At 39.3% G+C, this 17,977-nt stretch overlaps 1 protein-coding gene across 7 annotated transcripts in view; it reads left to right on the forward strand.

Annotated features, from left to right (window-relative positions):
* DNASE2B (deoxyribonuclease 2 beta) overlaps positions 1-14,176 on the forward strand; it is a 26,402-nt gene extending 12,226 nt beyond the window's left edge. For 2 of the 7 annotated variants that reach the window (XR_007377030.1, XR_007377036.1), the window contains exons 8-16: positions 63-143; positions 228-4,028; positions 4,196-4,337; positions 4,466-4,616; positions 5,085-5,873; positions 7,295-7,386; positions 7,473-7,534; positions 7,697-9,084; positions 11,776-13,233. The gene's annotated coding sequence lies outside the window, so the exon portion shown is untranslated. Of the gene's footprint in view, positions 1-62; positions 4,029-4,195; positions 4,338-4,465; positions 4,617-5,084; positions 5,874-7,294; positions 7,387-7,472; positions 7,535-7,696; positions 9,085-11,775; positions 13,234-13,695 lie in introns of those variants that run through there. The other 5 variants (XR_007377033.1, XR_007377035.1, XR_007377034.1 and 2 more) reach the window with 5 other exon arrangements.
* Positions 14,177-17,977: the final 3,801 nt, after the last annotated feature.

A 17,977-nucleotide genomic window follows, 5' to 3' on the forward strand; every position in this document is an offset into this window, starting at 1 on the left:
GGATCTGCTCCACCACCTGTATTTCCTATGGGAGATGCTCAGCCACAATGTTTAACTCACAGAGCTCAACAGCATGGAGTCTTCATCCCAATGCTGACACAGTGGTGTGTCACAGTCCTGCTCCCCAGACCTGTCCCTTGACTGTAAGTGCTAATTGGTATCCTTAATTATTTGTTCAATTGGTAGATATCATAGAGCCAAGACTGTTCACAGCATTTCTCTTCCAGTGTGCTCCAGACTGATTGCCTCCCTGTCAGCATCTACTAAAGAGGCGTAAACAGTAGTGGGAAGATGGAAAGAAGCCCTGTACCCTACACTGCCTAAGTAGGTTGGGCACACACTAATTTCAGTGGTGTAGCAATAAAAAGGCTGCAGTTCTGGTTCTTATTTTTTCTGTCTGTAAACAGTTTTAATGTAGTTTTCCTTTCATTGCATAATGTCCGTATTTGCATATCTCCCAGTATTTCCATTACGCACATTATGAAACATGGGTAGATGCTCTTTTTCCCAAAAAAGACCTGTGATCAGCAATCTGAACTTCTGGATTTTTGAATGGCCTGTATCTGTCAGGCCAGCCGTGTGACATCAGGGCCACATCCCCTTGCTCAAACCTACATGCCGTCATAGCACACGCTGTCGCTGGTGTGAAGTATTTTTGCATATTTTTACAAGAGTTTAATTTAAAAGGTGCTATTCTTTATCAAAACGTCAAACACTTCACAGCTTTACCTGCTGAGCCCTCTGTGCCCGTGGAGGAGGGCATGCAGCACAGCCCCTGGGAAGGGACCTGGTGAGCCACACTGCAGCTGCAGAAGGGCAGAAGAGATGGATACAGCATGGAGAGAGCAGAAGGCTCTTCTCCTTCTGGAATCCCCATGTCTCATCCCCTTGTTGCATAAGTATGGCTATTCTGACCCTTGGGCTCCGTTCTGGTTAGACTAAATGAGAATATTATGCATGAAAACTTTTATGCATGAGAGGCCAAAACTCACATTATTAATCCACTAAACCTTGCTGTAAGACAGGGGAGTTTGCAACAACCACAACAGCAGATATAATTATTGAGTAGGAATGGCCTTCTAATTACTTAGACAAGATGAGGCCCTGTACCAGCAGCCCCACAAGTGCTCCAGTGACAGGAAATGCAAACATGGCCTCTTGCAATGCCTGCTTCGGCCTTCCCCACCCACCCGCCACTCTCACATGTCCCCATCACCACAGGAAACCAAGCCTGATGGGTTTTACTGTCTGCCCCTCAGGATTCTCCTGCAACACCAGCGGCTGGGAATCCCTCAGGTAGTGGCTTGGTGAGCAATTTTATACAGATGTAAAGGGAAGAGGCCATCTAAAGAATGAGATGATAGGCTTACTAAGACAAAAGCTAAAATACTGGGAAGGTGTTAAAACCTAACCTGTGTGAAGTTTCATTCCAGCTGGGCAGTTACTCCACTGGAAAGCAGGCAGAGGCATCCAGCCAGAGGCCATTTCACAGGGCGTCTTTATGGAGGCATTTCTCCAGGTGTCTCCACAAGGACTTAAAACACCTTGAAGCCTAGCAATGGGAGCCATCCCTTCCACCAGTGTGCTGGGGATCTTCTCAAGGACCTTATGTTCCATGTCAGCTGCCTGCCAGCCAGCAAAGGGAACATTTGGGAGAAATTGCTCTGACCTAGCTGGGAACCTTCCCTTCTTCAAGGCATGCTAATGAAGCCTGACACTGGACTTGTCATAAAGGCCTGCGGGTCTATTTCTGAAACACAGCAAAGTCAGCTTCAAAGTTGGCTAGACTAGTTTTTAGAAGTACCAAAGTCTGCAAAGCTGTGGATGTTTTGTCCATCCAACTGCCAGCAATGCCCCTTCTTTCAGTTGTAACCCATGCCTCTCCCACTTGTGCAGTGGCTCACGACAGTATTTCACCAGCAGTTTGCTGTTTGCACCTTTCTGCTCTCAAAACAAGAAGTTTCCAGCAAATGCCTCTAAACATCAGTTCTTACATTGAACAGTGTCTTCTTGGCATGCCTGCGGTGTTAAGAGAATGGGCTATTTTTGAGAAGACATACAGAGTATGTATATATATGCCCTCCTGACAGTCCTGAAATGCTAAAGAAGACCATTCTTTTTTTTAATGTATCAAAGCATCTTCTGCATTATTAGCGTGGTCACATAATTATCCCCAGAGAAACTTACACCCATACATTAACACCCATAAATTATTGTGTAGATGTCTTTTATACCTTCATTTTCAGCTTCTGGGAAAGATACATCATTGGATACTTAGCACAGTAATTGCTTTCAAACATGTAAGCTGCCTATGCCTTGGGTAAAATGTTCAGGAGGCAGAGATGTGCTGGCAGGGTCTGCTACAACCTCAGTGCAAGCCAAAGCCTAACTGTGCTCAGAATGTGATGCAAGAATATGATGCACTTTTCATATTACACAAGAGATTTAAAAAACAAAAAAAAACAAAAAAACCAACAAATTTAAAGATGAGAATGTAAAGGAAATGAATTTGTATTAGGCAAAGCACGGGAATACATTCTCCATAGTGTGGGGCAGAGAGCCAGATCTCAGATTTCAAGCTAGGGTATCAGTCTTTGATAGCCTGATACCCTGAACATATATGAACATATATATGAACAATAACTGTATCTGACACTTTCCTATTCGATCAGATATACCAGATTAAAAGCCTGCTCTGTTGAATATTCTCAGAATTCTTCAGCAGTAAAAGCTGCTGCGAGTGGCATCTGAAGCCATTGTCTTTCAGATTTTGGCATCAGGAGGTAGTTTGTAATACAATTTTTTAATGCTTACTTACTGTTTTTAAATTATTTGTTCCAGTATTATATGCATATTTGATAATTTAATTTTACTCAAATTGTTAAGTACAAAACATTAGGATTTGAAATATATACATTGATTCTTAAGCAACTGTTACATTTTTATTCGAATAAATCCCCTTGATTTTATTTTTTTCAGTTGAGTTCAAGTATCATTTTTACATGAGGTAATTGGTGGCCATTCTGCATCATCTGCAAATCAGGCAAAAGCAAGGAACATCTTTCCCCTCCTTTCACCATTTTGCAGCCTAAGAGCTGCAAGCTAAAAATTAAATATTCAAAACTTTACCAGAGCAGGACAGAGTGTTCAGTGTGACCTGCTGGAGTGCTCGTGGTTGCTGCAAGCAGTTCACTGTAGTACACTTGTCCTAGCATTGCATAATTTATTAATCATAGAAATTGTGCATGCAAATCAGCCACACTGTTGTGCTTCATCATATGCTAACTAGTATATTTGTTTTTACGTGCATTAAAGCCCTCAGATAATAAAGTCTCATTATAGCAGTGCACCTTTTCTCTGTTGCCTTCTGAAACCTGTCAATTGTTTGCTAAAAGCCACGTCGTTGAGCATGCTGGGGTTTTGCCATTGTTCCTATACTTCTGACTCCCCAAAGTGTGGCAGTATTTAGCTCCAGGGCTTTTTCTGTGTCTCGATTTTTACAGGTTTCCTTTTTAGGCTAAGGTTCTGTCAGCCAGAAATCAAGATTTCTGTAGTGCAATTTTAAAACTGTATTCTTGCACCCGTGTGTTTATGCTCGACAGCACTGCCCACCCATTCACGCACAGGATTAAGAACACCAACTCAGTGCATGTTTCAGAAACTGTTTGCTTCCTTCCCCTAGCAGCTGCTCCATTGCTTATACTGATCTTGTAATCCTTCCTGGGCATTGCACAAATGAAATCTGCGTCTTTTCTTCTCTTGCTTTCTATCTACTCTAATTAATTTTTTGCATGAAAGTAAGATTTTCAAGGGGAGAACAAGAGACCTAACTATTTTGCATGAGATATTTTGTGAGGAAAAAGCATAGAAGAAATGTTGTGCAACAAAGACAGACTATTGCTGTAGTTTTGTTCCCTACTGCCCAGGAACCTGCCCTCCTCTTTTCTGCCAAATAACATGGAGAACCAGAGAAATCAGAATGAGAGAACTCAGAGGAAAACTCAGAAGAGCGAAGAGGACAACAGAAGGTGAGCCAAGAGAGGAGCAGAAGGAACATTAGGGTGGCAGACATCAGTGGAGGCCAGAGACCTTGATTTCAATCACAGCAAGCCATTAAGAGTTAATCATGCAGAAATATAGTCAACTATCTGTTTCACTTACTGTGATAGCTGCTGAGTATTTATCTGTTTAACAGGTATAACCTCCACAGGCTGAGCCACAGAGAGAAAAAAAATGAGAAGCACACACTGAAGTGACTTAGCCAAGTATTAAAAACCAAACAAATCCTATCACCTGGAGAGGAAGCAGCTCCCTGTTTGTTACCAAACTTCCAAGAGGTGGGGTGAGGCAAAATCAAAAGCATTACATATATAAAAGTGGGAGGGAGCAATTTACAAGCCAACCTAAATAGTTTGAACAATGTATTTGAATAACATGCTACTTTTTTCTTTCTTTTTTAAAAAAGGAAGCTACAATTAAGATTTAAAAACCAATAAAAACGCAGTGAAGATGGAGGTGCAGAACATTTACAAGATTAACTGCAGACCGTTTCATTATGGAGTGTGACACTACAACAATTCATTCTCATGGAATTCAGATAACTGCAGGCAAAAAAGGTAAATACAAATACAAAAGAGCATAAACTGTGGTAAGCAAACTGATGCCTTTAACACTTTGCTCTTGGCATTGTTATTACAGAATTTGTAATAAATTTTGGCCTTTTATTCTCACAGAAAAATTAAAGCTCTTCAGGAATTTCCCCAGTTTTGTACATTCTTTGGTTCTATCTCTTCCTACATCCTGATGCAACTTCATTCTCTAGCACTAACCAAGCCACCAGTACTTGGCCCTGCACAAGTCAAAGCCAGCAGGCATTACTTACTGTCACTTGGCTCATTGTGGCCCACTGCTTGGTAGCCTCCCAGTCTTGGATTCCACAGAGGAATAATGGTAGTGCAGAAGCTGAAGCTCTTTAAAAAGTGTCCTCGTAATGTCAGAGGAGGAGCTAGGCGTAAGGGGTTGGCTTCATAAATGCAAATATTTCATAATTTATTTAGTAATGTGGCTTTTTTTTTTCCCCCTAGGCAAAAGCTTTAATAAAGGAATAGTTCTACTGCAACAAAGGAAATGAGCAAGAAGAGAGATGAGGACACATCCTAAGTCCACTAATGGCGGTGGGAATTTGCCTTCATCTTCAGTGGGAACATATTTTCAAAGACATGGGAATCATCCATACAAACGGGAGGATAAAATCTGAACCTTCTGTGGTCTATGACACAAACCAGAAGATGGCCCCAGCACAGTGGAAACGTGCCCAGCAGGAGTTTCACAGCCAGGCTTGACCACAGTCCTATGTGTGGTGCCGGCTGCTGGGATGGACGTCATCACGGCCGCAGGCACAGGCAGTGTCTGTGGTAGAGCCCTCCCTGAGGCCGGGCCAGGCAGGAACCAGGCAGAGATGCATCCCTCTGGTGAACACTGACCCTCTTGCTGATTATGGGTTTACCTTCAATGCCCTACATTTGGGAAGAGGAGCAGCGTGGACAGCAGGAATCTTCCCCAGGGAGATTCAAAATCTTCTTCAAGGGCCAAAAACTCTTCCTGGGTACATGCTGCCTGCTGAATGGCGCAAAAAGCCAAAGCAGGAAAGTCCAGATGAAGGAACCTCATGATCTCAAGCACCTTTTCTTTTGGTACTGGCACTACACAGCAAAGTAGACATTAAAATAACAGAGTTGCCACTCTTCTGCTAGCAGAAGCATTCATCTCCCTCTCATCCCTTTGATCTACTCCTTCTTCCACTCCCAGGATTGCACTACGTCAACTCTCTGTGTGATAGTGTGCACACCAGGACCTTGTTGTACTCTTGAAGAGTGAGTTCATTTGCCCCATGAACACATGGCCTCTATAGTTCTGTTTGAGCTCTTTAAGAAAAAATCCTCCATTATCCTTGATTATCGGTCACCAAAATATGTCTGATAGGATAGACCCTTCCAAATAACCAAATTGTGCAGAAAAAATTTCAGAAAAATGTTCTATGGAAGTATGCCCCCTAAGGAAGAAGGCTTCTTCGTAACAACTTATAAAGTTATGTTTCCTATTGGATCTGTGCTGCCAGTCCATTGCAGTTCTCATAAAGAAAAAAATCACAAGTATTTTCTCAATAACCTCTTTAAAAGAAATATATTTACCATGTGCTGTGTTCTACATGGCATTGATATTCAGTCCCTAGGGATAAAGATGTCTATGAACAACCTTTAAGAGAGTCACAGATATGACTAAACAGTGCATGTTCATGTATATTTTCTAGATATTACATTTCTTAAGGAAGCCCATGCCTCTATTGGAAAACTGAAAGAAATTTCAAAAGCTGTGACTTCTTTGCAAGTCAGAATTTTATTCCTATATTGTATGTCAAAATATCAATTTTTATTTGATTTTTTGAGAGCTTTGCCCAAGATTCTTCAGGAACTGTAAGACAACTTACAGTTTCAATTCTTTTTTTTTTTCCCCCAAGAAAATGCAGTATTTCTTTAATACTGAACTCTATTGGTTTCCAGTGCCCTTACTTTTAACTATCACCTTGTATAAAATCAGTGTAAGAAATGAGAAATGAAGCATGTGGTTTAACTGCTTTTAAATTCATGAGTAGTGCTACTACGTTTTGTGGGATTAGTTTGATAGTCCAAGTAAAATAACTGTCAGCTAGACAGATAGTGCAATAAAGGTGAAACACACTATTGCTGATAAGAAAGTAATCTTTATTTCATGGCCCCAGACTTCTAGCATATGAGCACAGTACTTTGTGGGATAGAGGGGCACTCACCAACATAACACTGCTGAGCACAAACAACTTGATTAGATTAGTTGGACCAATGTGGTAGAGGCAAAGTGGAACTGAGCAGCTTTGTGGCCCTGATCAGGTATAATATAAGTGCAGTTTTCTCTCTATATGAGGAAATTTCATGTATTAGGGCTAACAGCATTTGGAGCAAGTCCACTGTAATTTCAGTGTAGCATTGGATGAAGCATGACAATAAATTCAGCAAAGTAAAAAACTGGGAAAGTTAAACTCTTGACAAATTTACAAAAGCACTGCACAAATTCTGTGTGTACCTGTGCAAGGTATTGAGCAGAAAAGAAATATGTTTATTCTAAGAGGATACAGGTGTGGCTACTACTACTGTGTACCAAAGATATTTTTTAAAAAATGAATCCTGTTGATGCTATTTGTTTGAAGCAATAATTAGACTGGCATCAAGTTTGAATGATAACTCCTGCTGTCTTCACACAGATTTTCTAAGTTTGTGAGTCCAGTTCTCAGGAGCTCTTTAGCAAAGTTCTTATGTTGCCAGCATCACTCCCTCGGAAGAAACTGGTAAAAGGGTGAGTCCTGGTTTTCAGTACCTTCTACAGATTGGTCTTCAAAAGTGAAAGGCAGCTTTTTTAAAAGTGATCTTTCATAATTACAGTTGAAAATGATGTGTTTGCCAAGTGCTGAACAGCCTTGAAAACTGGATCTGATGTGCTCAAGGTAAAATAAAGGTTTAAGCCTGTAATGTATTTCACACTTAGAAGCCTTTTGCGTATACTCAGAATTGGAACTTATGTTTTCCTTTTTAAAGAAAGAATAAGTGATACTTCTTTCATTATTGATACAGTTTTGTAACTTAGTGTTTTGAATTATCTATTTCAGATTTTCTCAGGAGAAAGTTGTCTCTGCAGATGCCCCCAGACTCTGCCAAATGATTGGCTTTCTATCCAGTTCCGTCATTTACTTCTGTTACATGTTTTAGACATCCATTTTTCCATCTTAAAACATCCAAGATTGTCCATCTTTACACATCCATTATTTCATCTGAACTTCAATTCCATGTTTTTTTGTCTGCAGGCTTATAAAAAAAAAAAGAAAACAAAAAAACACACTTGGACTGGAAGGAAAGCACATGTATCAGAACAGACTTTTGGATTTGTTTTACTTTGAACACACACAGCATCATGTCCTCAGTGGCTTAATACCGAAGAGCACTTTAGAAAGTCATTTGTATGGACTTATGAACATGCCTCATATAAAAAGAAAGGTACAACTTAAGAGCTCTAATACTGTAAAGAAATCCACTTAAAAGTGAAGAAATACAGGAATGTCTTTAATCACCCACTGGATAGTCCTTCATTTAGTGTACAAGATCTTCAGCATTCTCGGATAATGGATAGGAGCGTTTTGCTGGTTTTTAATTCTTTTTATTAAATGTATAGTCTTCTGTTCTACTTATTCCTCATTAGCCAGCTCCTTCCCAGGAACTAACTCCATCCTGGAGGTTGACATGTTTAGCATCCGTGAAGCATTATGGTTCTCACATTTGGGCTAGGATTACCCTGGCTTTATGCGAAGGTTTTACCAAGCAGCAAAGCTTTTCTTAAAAACCAATGAAATGCTTTTTTACTCTAAGTACATCATTTGGTTTCAGCCAGGCAGTTTCCTGATAGTAGTATAACAGAGTGTCTTTTCAGAATCCCAGTAGGTGGAAGCTTGGTTTGAGAACACACTGGGACATTTGGTAGCACTGATATTTTACGTCTCAATTGTTAACAATTCTTGAAAGTATAAGAAGTATTTAAAGGCCAGGTGGTTCAGGAAGCTGGCGGTGGATTACGAGGCAGCAAAATGTGGGATAACAAAAAAGGTAAAGAGAGTTGTCTGCTGCAGCTTGCCTTTTGAAACAGGACAGATGGGAACAACTCATGCACACAAACATGATGAGCACAGCACAGAGCGGTGGAGTGCCTGCCCCTTCCTAAAACAGGATCATACCTAAGGAAACAGCCTAGGGGTGAGGACGCAGGATTGACATCTTGCCTGAAACAACAGGATTATCTTGTTTCATCTCTGCCATCAGGCATAAGGAATGAAAGATCCTGAGCCCAAAGGACAGCAAATAATTGCTCCCCAGACAAGATGGACTGCTTCCTCAAGAGGTGTTGTAAAGGAAAAGTTTCTCTCCATTCAGTGCAGTGACGTTCGTCCTTGTCAGGATGACAGTCTGTTCCCAGGACCACCAAGCAAAAACACAGCTGAATGAACAGGTAAGAAAAAATTGCAAATATCGGTGCCAGCCTGGATTTTTATACATGCAGTCTGATAAGTTATATATTTTGTTGTAAAATAATCAAGCAGAATGATGTGCTAAAAACCCTCAACAGAGATCTGTGATGAGATTACATTCACCTGAGCACTATATTCTAGTTAAGTTTTTAAAAAGTGGAAGAGAACTTGGTCTTCAAACAGCTGTGTTGGATCCTCCATTTTTCAGTGATTGTGGTTGGCATCATATCAACAATATCAGCCCTGCAGGTTGTGTAACAAGATAATGATACAAGTCTTAGGGTTGAAAGTGGAGGTGCTGGTAGGATGACAACATCCCACCACCCACATACAGTAAGAAATAATTGGGATTAGGTGAGGCTGCAGTCAGACATGAAAATTAAAAATATTATTAACAACCGAAAGAACAAATTAAACTAGATTTAAACTATTTAATTAGATTAAATTAAAAAGTCTGAAGTGATTTCTATGATCTTCTAGTCTGACTTCTTGTATAATAGAAAGCTGATTGTCCTGAATTAGCTCCTTTTTGGACTGGATTGCATTATTTAAAAGAGAAAACATCAGATCTCAATATAAAAATTAGCATAAAAGCTACAATAATGCTGGGTAACTCAGTGGTCAGTTATGGTAAACTGTAAGTTAAGATTGTTGTTCTTGGATCTTTGTCTGCTAGATTGAAGCTATGTATTATCAGAAGAGCCCTCGTTAACTTTCTCTTTGATAAACTCAATGAACAGAAATCTTTGAACCGTACTTCAGGAGCGTATGCTAATCCTTTAATCATGTTTCATGTTTATTCTATAAAATCTTACAGATTTTTCATTGTTCTTTTTGACTTGAGAACACAGATCCCAAGTATGTTTTTCATCTGTGGCAGATGCAGAGGATATATAAACCTCCCTACTGTTTCTCAATATTTTCTTGCTTAGGCAATCGAGAGTTAGATTCTCTGTTTTAGTCACTGTACCAGAGAAGTAGCTGTTACGGACCATTACAATCTCCAGCTCCTTTTCTCTGACTGCTTCCCAGGAGAGCACTCCATGTGAGATTTGTTGTAGCCTTGTTCTTCTTTCTAGATTTAGTCTAATTTATCTCTGTAAGGCGCAAAAGAAAAGAGAGAAAAGAGAAGAAAAGAGAAGAAAAGAAGAAAAAAGAAAAGCTTTCATGCTTTTTTTCTAGAAAAATAAGGCAGAAGGGGACTGCTCGGAGGTTATTATTATGAAATATATGTGAAAAAGGAAACTGAGGACAGAATGGGACTTCTGAGTCCCATATTGGCACAAGCAGTACATTTGAAACTGAATTGCAGAGACCATGCCTAGATGCTTTACCAGCTGATGGATACAATTCTGGTATCAGACAGAATGTTGTAATTACATTTCAGGTGCATTTAAAACTAATGTTATTCTGCTGGTGAAATAAATGAATAGGAATCAACCATTAAGCCTTCTCCTATCAAAGCGAACCATGTTGTATTTTCTCTTCATTAATAATTGCACACAACCCTAGAAGATAAAAGTAAAGCCATTGGAATTATAGAAGAAGGAAAATATTATCTTAGCTAATGCATCCTTGTCATCTTGTACAGCAGCTTTGACTGAAATGGTGTTTTTTTTATTCTGCCCTCCATCTCTGACATGAATAGCCACACACCTCAGCATCAGTCTGTGCATGCTGGATAGAGCAACAAACTTGCTAAACCACGTCCAAGTGAAGGAACAACTGTAATAAGAAGTGTAACTTAAAACCAGATTTCAGAATGACTTTTGTTTCTTTGTTCAATCAAATCTTATGCATTAGTCAGGATTAGATCTGACAAGCTTCTGCTGTAAAATGTTATAAAACAGGCTGAAATCTAGGCCAGGGCTAGGGGCATTCCTGGGAAGCTCGCTGGATTTCCTGGAGGGCTAGGTGTGGTTCTGTAAGTAGGAGGTTAACGCCAGTGATTTTCTGTTACTAGTAATTATGTGCAGCTTGAGTTACATTAATAAGAGCTACATATGCATACTGGAAAAAAAGAGTTTATCTGACACTGAGATTATTACATGTTTCTAGTTAACAATGTTCATTACCTTTGTTATTTTGTGATTAGCACTTATAAATGCCCAAAACCATGTTCATTTTTTACCAACACGTAAGAAAAAATGTTCTGTCATTGAGAGTTTAAAACAGAGGGATATCTCCTGATACATATTCCACCAGTCTTTTTAATATTTTAGAACTAATTGTCCTTGCCTTGTTGTAACTCAACTCAGTCATTTTGCTTTTTGTTACAATTCCTGCCAAGTATAGATATATGCTTCCCAGAAAGTTATCCTGAGGTGAAAACCCAACATGGAAATATCAATCTTAAGAGATTTCATAAACTGATAAAGAAAGGAAGCAGAATCTTATCATAGGAGAAGGGCTGGGCAGCCTTAAATAAAAGTGACTCTACCTTTCTAGTGAATAGTCACCAAAATTGAGCAATAAAAGGGGAAAAGAAGAAATGACATTGTAGTCTAGCTAGAAATGTCTTTTAGCCTGATTTCATTAAAAACCCATTCACTGCAGCCTCTATCAAGTACTGTTTGAATACTATGATAGATATTCTAAAATTATAGTAGTTTTTTAAAGTATTTTTGTTTGTTTGTTTGTTTCTTTTTCTGCTCCATTGTGATGTTTCGCAGTGTCATAGGCTTTTCATGGCATCGCAGCCCCGAAGGAAGCACTGATTCTCCAGCCTGACCTTTTGCCCACTGTGGGTGATAGAACTGACCAAGTGACTGCTGCGTAATTTCTGCGGGACCTACAATACCTCCTTTGGAAAAAAAATTACCTTCTCTGTTTAAAGATTTCACATGACAGCAACACTTCACAAGCCTTTTTTAAACCAGAAATGTCTCTTATCTCAGCTTTCAAAAACTGCATCTTTTAAAAGGTTTGTCTGCTAAACTGGAGATTGCTATGGTGACAACTATTCTCCTTACTGAGGTGATTTCACATTCTTTAGCTCTTGTGTGATTCAGTGATGGGCTAGAGATAAGGGTTTTAAAGTCTCTTCGGTAAGGGCAGTTTCTAGGTACGTCTGTTTAGCCACTTCCTGTTTGCCAGCCTTTGCACAGATAGCAGACCAAGACGTACTGTTCCACCAGTAGAATCCTTACTTAGTGCATACATGGTGCTCCCCACGTTTGTACAACCAAGGACTGCATTTCTGTGTGCTCTTAAATGCCTGTCTGTATTGCTACTCTTCATATCACAGTCCTCCATCAGATAACTGATCTACTTATTTCTTTCCTAGAAATATCAGCTTGTAATTAACTGTATTAGTTTGCACGTTGTTCACATTAGCTTATCTTCCTTAAAATTCTGTTAACACTACAGAATCTATCCTTATTATGTATCACTTGACAACTTCTATCTGCTATGTAAATATTAGCTTATAAATTTTGAAACTAATAAATGCTTCTTATTAATGCTTCCAAGTAGAAAATGTTCCTGAGTCTTTTTTGCAGTTGAAAATGTAAAGTATCTACTAAGAGCCAAACAGCAAAATAGCCACATACTGAAATATAGCAAAATAGAAGCATAATTATACAATATACTATGCTTAATTGTTGATAATATGTGTTGATTCCATGGAGTTAAGAGAGATCTACAAGGGGAAAAACACTTGAGGTATTCTAGTCCATTACAAAATAGTCCCATTATTTCTAAAATAACATCTATAAATCAATTTGCATCAATTTTGGAAAAGGAGAAAACTCTTAGATGTAATCTACACAAGCAGAGAAACAAGCAAAGCTATTTGCTATATTCAGCTTTGTTTATTACAGAGAAAATATTACCATAGAGCACAAGCATGCTTAATATAAAATATCAGAAAATCACAATCTCTCTGTCATGTAAGGAGTCACACTCTAATAAACTCTTCCTTCTTCAGTATGTGGAGGAATATTTTATTAGGGTACCCCAAGCTAAGTGTAATTGCCACCAGTAGAAAAATTCTTCTGCATCAAGGACCAAATCCCCCAAGAAACAGAAGATTTTCTACATGCCCACAAAGTCAATTAAATATTGTCATTAATTGCCTTTTTTCCCCCTTTTTTCTCTTTCTCGTTTTTTTCTCTTTCTCCTCTTTTTGTTTCTCCTCTTTTTCTTCTTTCTTTTTCTTCTTTCTTTTTCTTTTTTTTTTTTTTTTTTTTTTTTTGGCTTATGTACAATTAATGCATTATCTGTAGTTTTAATCTACTAGCTAACCAGAAATGATGACAGATTTGTGGGAAATCAAACACCCAGTATTCATCAGGCTGATCTACTGAGATTAAAATAATGGCTGGCTATAGCATCTTGATAGGTCTTGTGGGAAGCAATTGTTTTGATGTCTGATATATTTACATGTTTAAGGTTGTGTTGAAATCCATACATAAGCAGCTTCTGAATCTTTTTTAAAACTGTAATGAGCTTTAAAGTTGGACAGTTAAATGCAGTAGTCAAGGGAATTTTCATAGTATTTAAATAATATATTTACTTTTTTTTTTTTTTGCAAGCACGCCACATAAAATGCCTTCCTTTTAAATGTTCTCTCTTGCTTCATTTTTCTTCAGATAACTTTTGCTGTTTCAGACTTCCAAACATTTGAATTCTTCTCACGCACACTTTTTTGCACATTCTGAGATGTTAGATGTTTCACCATTGGAATGCGTAACAAATCACTTCTCTTCACATGACATAGCAAGAGAGTTACACAAAGCTGAATTGCTGCAACTTTAAGATGAGCAAGAGGGAAGATCCAGGGAGCCACAGGTCTGCCAGCCTCACCTCAGTCTCCAAGATGATTGTGGAGCAGACGCTCCTAGAAGCCATTTCCAAGCATTTGCAGGACACAAAGGTGACTGGGAACAGCAAGTGCAGTGTGACTTTACCAAGGACAAACCTTTGATGGGAAGGTTGGCTCAGCAGAGAAGAGCTGTGCATGCTGTTTACCTTGAGCATTACCTTGAGCATTACCTTGAGCATTGCCTTGAGCATTACCTTGAGCAGGCTAGAAGAGCATTGTGGGAGACTAATTTGTGAAATATGGAGTGAATCATAGAATCATAGAATCACTAAGGTTGGAAAAGACCTTAAAGATCACCCAGTCCAACCGTTCACCTATTCCCAATAGCTCCTACTAAACCATGTCCCTCAACACAACATCCAGTCTTTCCTTGAACACCCCCAGGCTCGGTGATTCCACCACCTCCCTGGGCAGTCCATTCCAGTGCCTGACCACCCTTTCTGAAAAGTAATACTTCCTCATGTCCAGCCTGAATCTCCCCTGCCGTAGCTTGAAACCATTCCCCCTGGTCCTATCACTGATGACACGAGAGAAGAGGCCGACCCCCAGCTCACTACAACCTCCCTTCGGAAAGTTATAGAGAGCAATAAGGTCTCCCCTGAGCCTCCTCTTCTCCAGGCTGAACATTCCCAGCTCCTTCAGCCTCTCCTCATATGGCCTGTGTTCCGTCTGGAACCCTCACCAGCTTTGTTGCCCTCCTTTGAACACGTTCCAGGGCCTCAATATCTTTCTTGCAGTGAGGGGCCCAAAACTGGACACAGTACTCGAGGTGCGGCCTCACCAGTGCTGAATATAGGGGAACAATCACCTCTCTGCTCCTGCTTGCAACACTGTTTCTGATGCAAGCCAGGATGCCATTGGCCTTCTTGGCCACCTGGGCACACTGTCGGCTCATGTTCAGCCAAGCATCAATCAATACCCCCAGGTCCATTTCCTCTACGCAGTCCTCCAGCCACACCGCCCCAAGCCTGTAGCGTCGCCTGGGGTTGTTGTGGCCGAAGTGCAGGACCTGGCATTTGGCCTTGTTGAAACTCATCCCATTGGCTCCAGCCCAGCTCAAGTGGATCATAAGGTGGGTGTGCAGTTGGATGGGCTGTTGGGTTTGATGTGTGGTGATCAGCAGCACAAACAGAACTTTCTGTTTTTAAGGGTGCTCATCACAGACCCATAAAAAGGCCCAAATAGTTCATCTCCTCATCAATATCTGAACCAGTGCACACTCAGCAAGTTCTTATTATTATACCTATTTTGAGGAGGGGTGTGTGTGTCAATAGGCTGGCAGATAAAGCTGCTGTTTAGAGGAGTCTTTGCTTTTTTACTGTTGTTTTCTTTCTTATTTGAAAGATTTTTTAACATAAAAACCATAAAAAGCAAGAAGACCAATGAAATTCTAAAAAGCTAGGGCATTACAGAATGAAAATTGACCAAGAAGATTTCATTTGGTCTTCTTAAGCATCTATACTATAACAAAAACTTTAATGTTAGGGACTGGCACTTAGTCTGCATTCCTCATGCAGGCTTGAGTCTTCTAGGATCTGATAGCTGGAATGATTCTGAGCGTAGTGAAGTGTTCCTTGAACCTTACAATAGCTGTGGCTTTAATGTATGATACTAAATATTCTCAAAATATCCAGCTTTGGGTGCTTCACTCTGGGCTTTCTAAATGCATAGATACGTAGATACATTTTCCTTTGGCAGACCTGTTTCATTTTCCCACCTGTATGATAGAGCTAATACCTTCTTCCCAATATGCAAGTATCAAATACCACAAAGAAAAAAATGTCTTGGAAAAGCACATTAAAATAATAATTGATTTCCATATTGAGTTATGGAATTAGTACAGGCATTCAGAGCACTTAAAAAGATCTAGTGTTCAGCCTGAAATGTTAGATAATACCGAGCCTCACTGAGCGTGATCCCCATTTATCTATTAGAGAGATTGCCCTAGGTGATTGAAAATAGTGATTAAACTCTGGAAACAAGATCCAGTAAGGAATGCAAGCCTGTAAGCCTGTAAGTCCTAAAGAGATGATCCAGAAAACTACCCACGCAGTTCCTGCATATGTACGTTGTAATTTTACTTTGCTCCCCTATGTAATGTTTCCATTTGGTTCTGGGTATGCCCAAGTCTGGGAGCAGTCTGGAAGTAGCTATGTGGCTAAAAATTTATTTCATGTGATTTATTTATTTCAAGAGATTTTCTGCAGCAGAGATCCTTGACGCTATGGTGCTATGTAACAAATATCACAAGTCTAAGCTCTCTAGAACTAAACACAACACAGGCTTTCTCTCAAAAAGTGATGATATCACTCCTAATCTTTCATATCTCAGCACAGCAGCAATAGATCAAATAAGAAGAATTAAGAAAGTTCTCAGTTTTGAAAAACCTAGGGGTTTGTGGCTAGATTGTTCCATTGAAAAGAAAGATGTGAATCTCTGTCTGCAGAGGCTGGAAAGTCCTGTCTCTTGTGTCATATGTGAATTCATTTGGAAATACCAATGAAAGAAAGCTACTGTCATGTAGCAGGAAGAAAGCCTGTAGGTTATATCTCTCTTCACACAGAGACAACTGTTTTGTTTAGAACACTGCATTTTCTAAGGCATTTTTTTCAGTAAAGTGAATCTTGAAGAAAGGTAATACATCCTGTCTATGTTCAGCTAATGAAATTAGGAATAAATTAAAAGAAAAAAAAAAGAGAGAGAGAGAGGGGGAAAAAATAGCAAGATACAAATAAAAATGATGCTTCCACTACTGCAACTCAATCAGTGGTAATTTACGTAAAGGTTTGCTCAAAAAAATTAAAAAAAAAAAATTAAAAAAAAAAAAAAGAATATTCTGGTCAAACTTCTATGAAGAAATTAACAGCATGCATGTGTTCATTACTTCGGCTTTCTCTTGAAATTCTAATTGTACCCTGTGATCTTACTTTACCAGGACCACAGTATGTTTCCGGTGTCTTTCTGCTGCCCCTCCCTTGCCATAGGAAGTTCCTGTATTATTGTGTATCATTATTTTGTTCCTGTGAGTCCTTGGAAGCCTATGAATAATATTAAGAAGCTGTCTTCCCTGTGCTAGGAAAGAGAGTGTGTTTTTGCCCACGTGTAAGCAGCCACTGAGCTTCATAGAGTCATGACATACAGGTAATGATTCCAGTTGAATCTGAAACTACAAATAGCTCAGAATTCCCTGCAAAACTCTACTAACAGCAGTGATTAAAAATCTCTGTTAATGTTTTTTTTAGAGCCACACTTGCAGTCTCTAATATTTGAATCAGCTGATGAGATAAAATTACAGACAATCCTTAGTATATTCCCAACTAAATCCTCCAAACCTTAATTACCATGGAAACTACTTATCCTTAAGGCACTACAGATAGCTGATTTTTTTTTTTTTTTTTACAAAAATGGCAGTGAGGCCATAAAAATTGGGTCTGTGTGTAATGAGACCTTTGATCTTTCATCTACTCCTGTGTTAATTAGAAATAACCTCAATGAAGCAAGCTGAGTTACACAGTATAATTAGTTTACACAAGAGAAGCAGATTTGATGTGTTGTCCAGTTCAGTTTTTTCCAGGTCTTTTTCCATTAACTTCATGCAATTGTGTTAATACATTTCTTTTTCACTTCTCTATGAAAATAAATTGAAAATGCAAGATATTATTTGTATATAAAAGTAGTAGACATACCCATGTTTTGAGACAATTCTAGTAATGGAACTAATCAGTGCCACTGAGGAGCAGTACTTAAACTGCGTTTACGTTACAGAGATCTGCATTTCCAACTTTATGTGTATTTCATCTCTGACTGCTTGCAGGGAGTCTCCTGTTTCATTTTAACATAAATTTTAACAGCTTTTAATTGAGCAAAAGTAATTGGCAGTCAAGTTACTATCAAAAGCCCAGGAACAGGCTGCCCAGCAAAGCTGCAGATGACAGCCTGCCACTGTGTTTGAAGTCAGGCTGGCCAGGGCTCTGAGCAGGAGGTGTCCCTGTGCCTGACAGAGGGTTGGACTGTAAGATCTTTAACATCCCTTCCAACTCAAACCATCC

The sequence above is a fragment of the Lagopus muta genome, chromosome 5 (genome assembly GCF_023343835.1).
Source record: "Lagopus muta isolate bLagMut1 chromosome 5, bLagMut1 primary, whole genome shotgun sequence".
Classification (NCBI taxonomy): Eukaryota; Metazoa; Chordata; class Aves; order Galliformes; family Phasianidae; genus Lagopus; species Lagopus muta.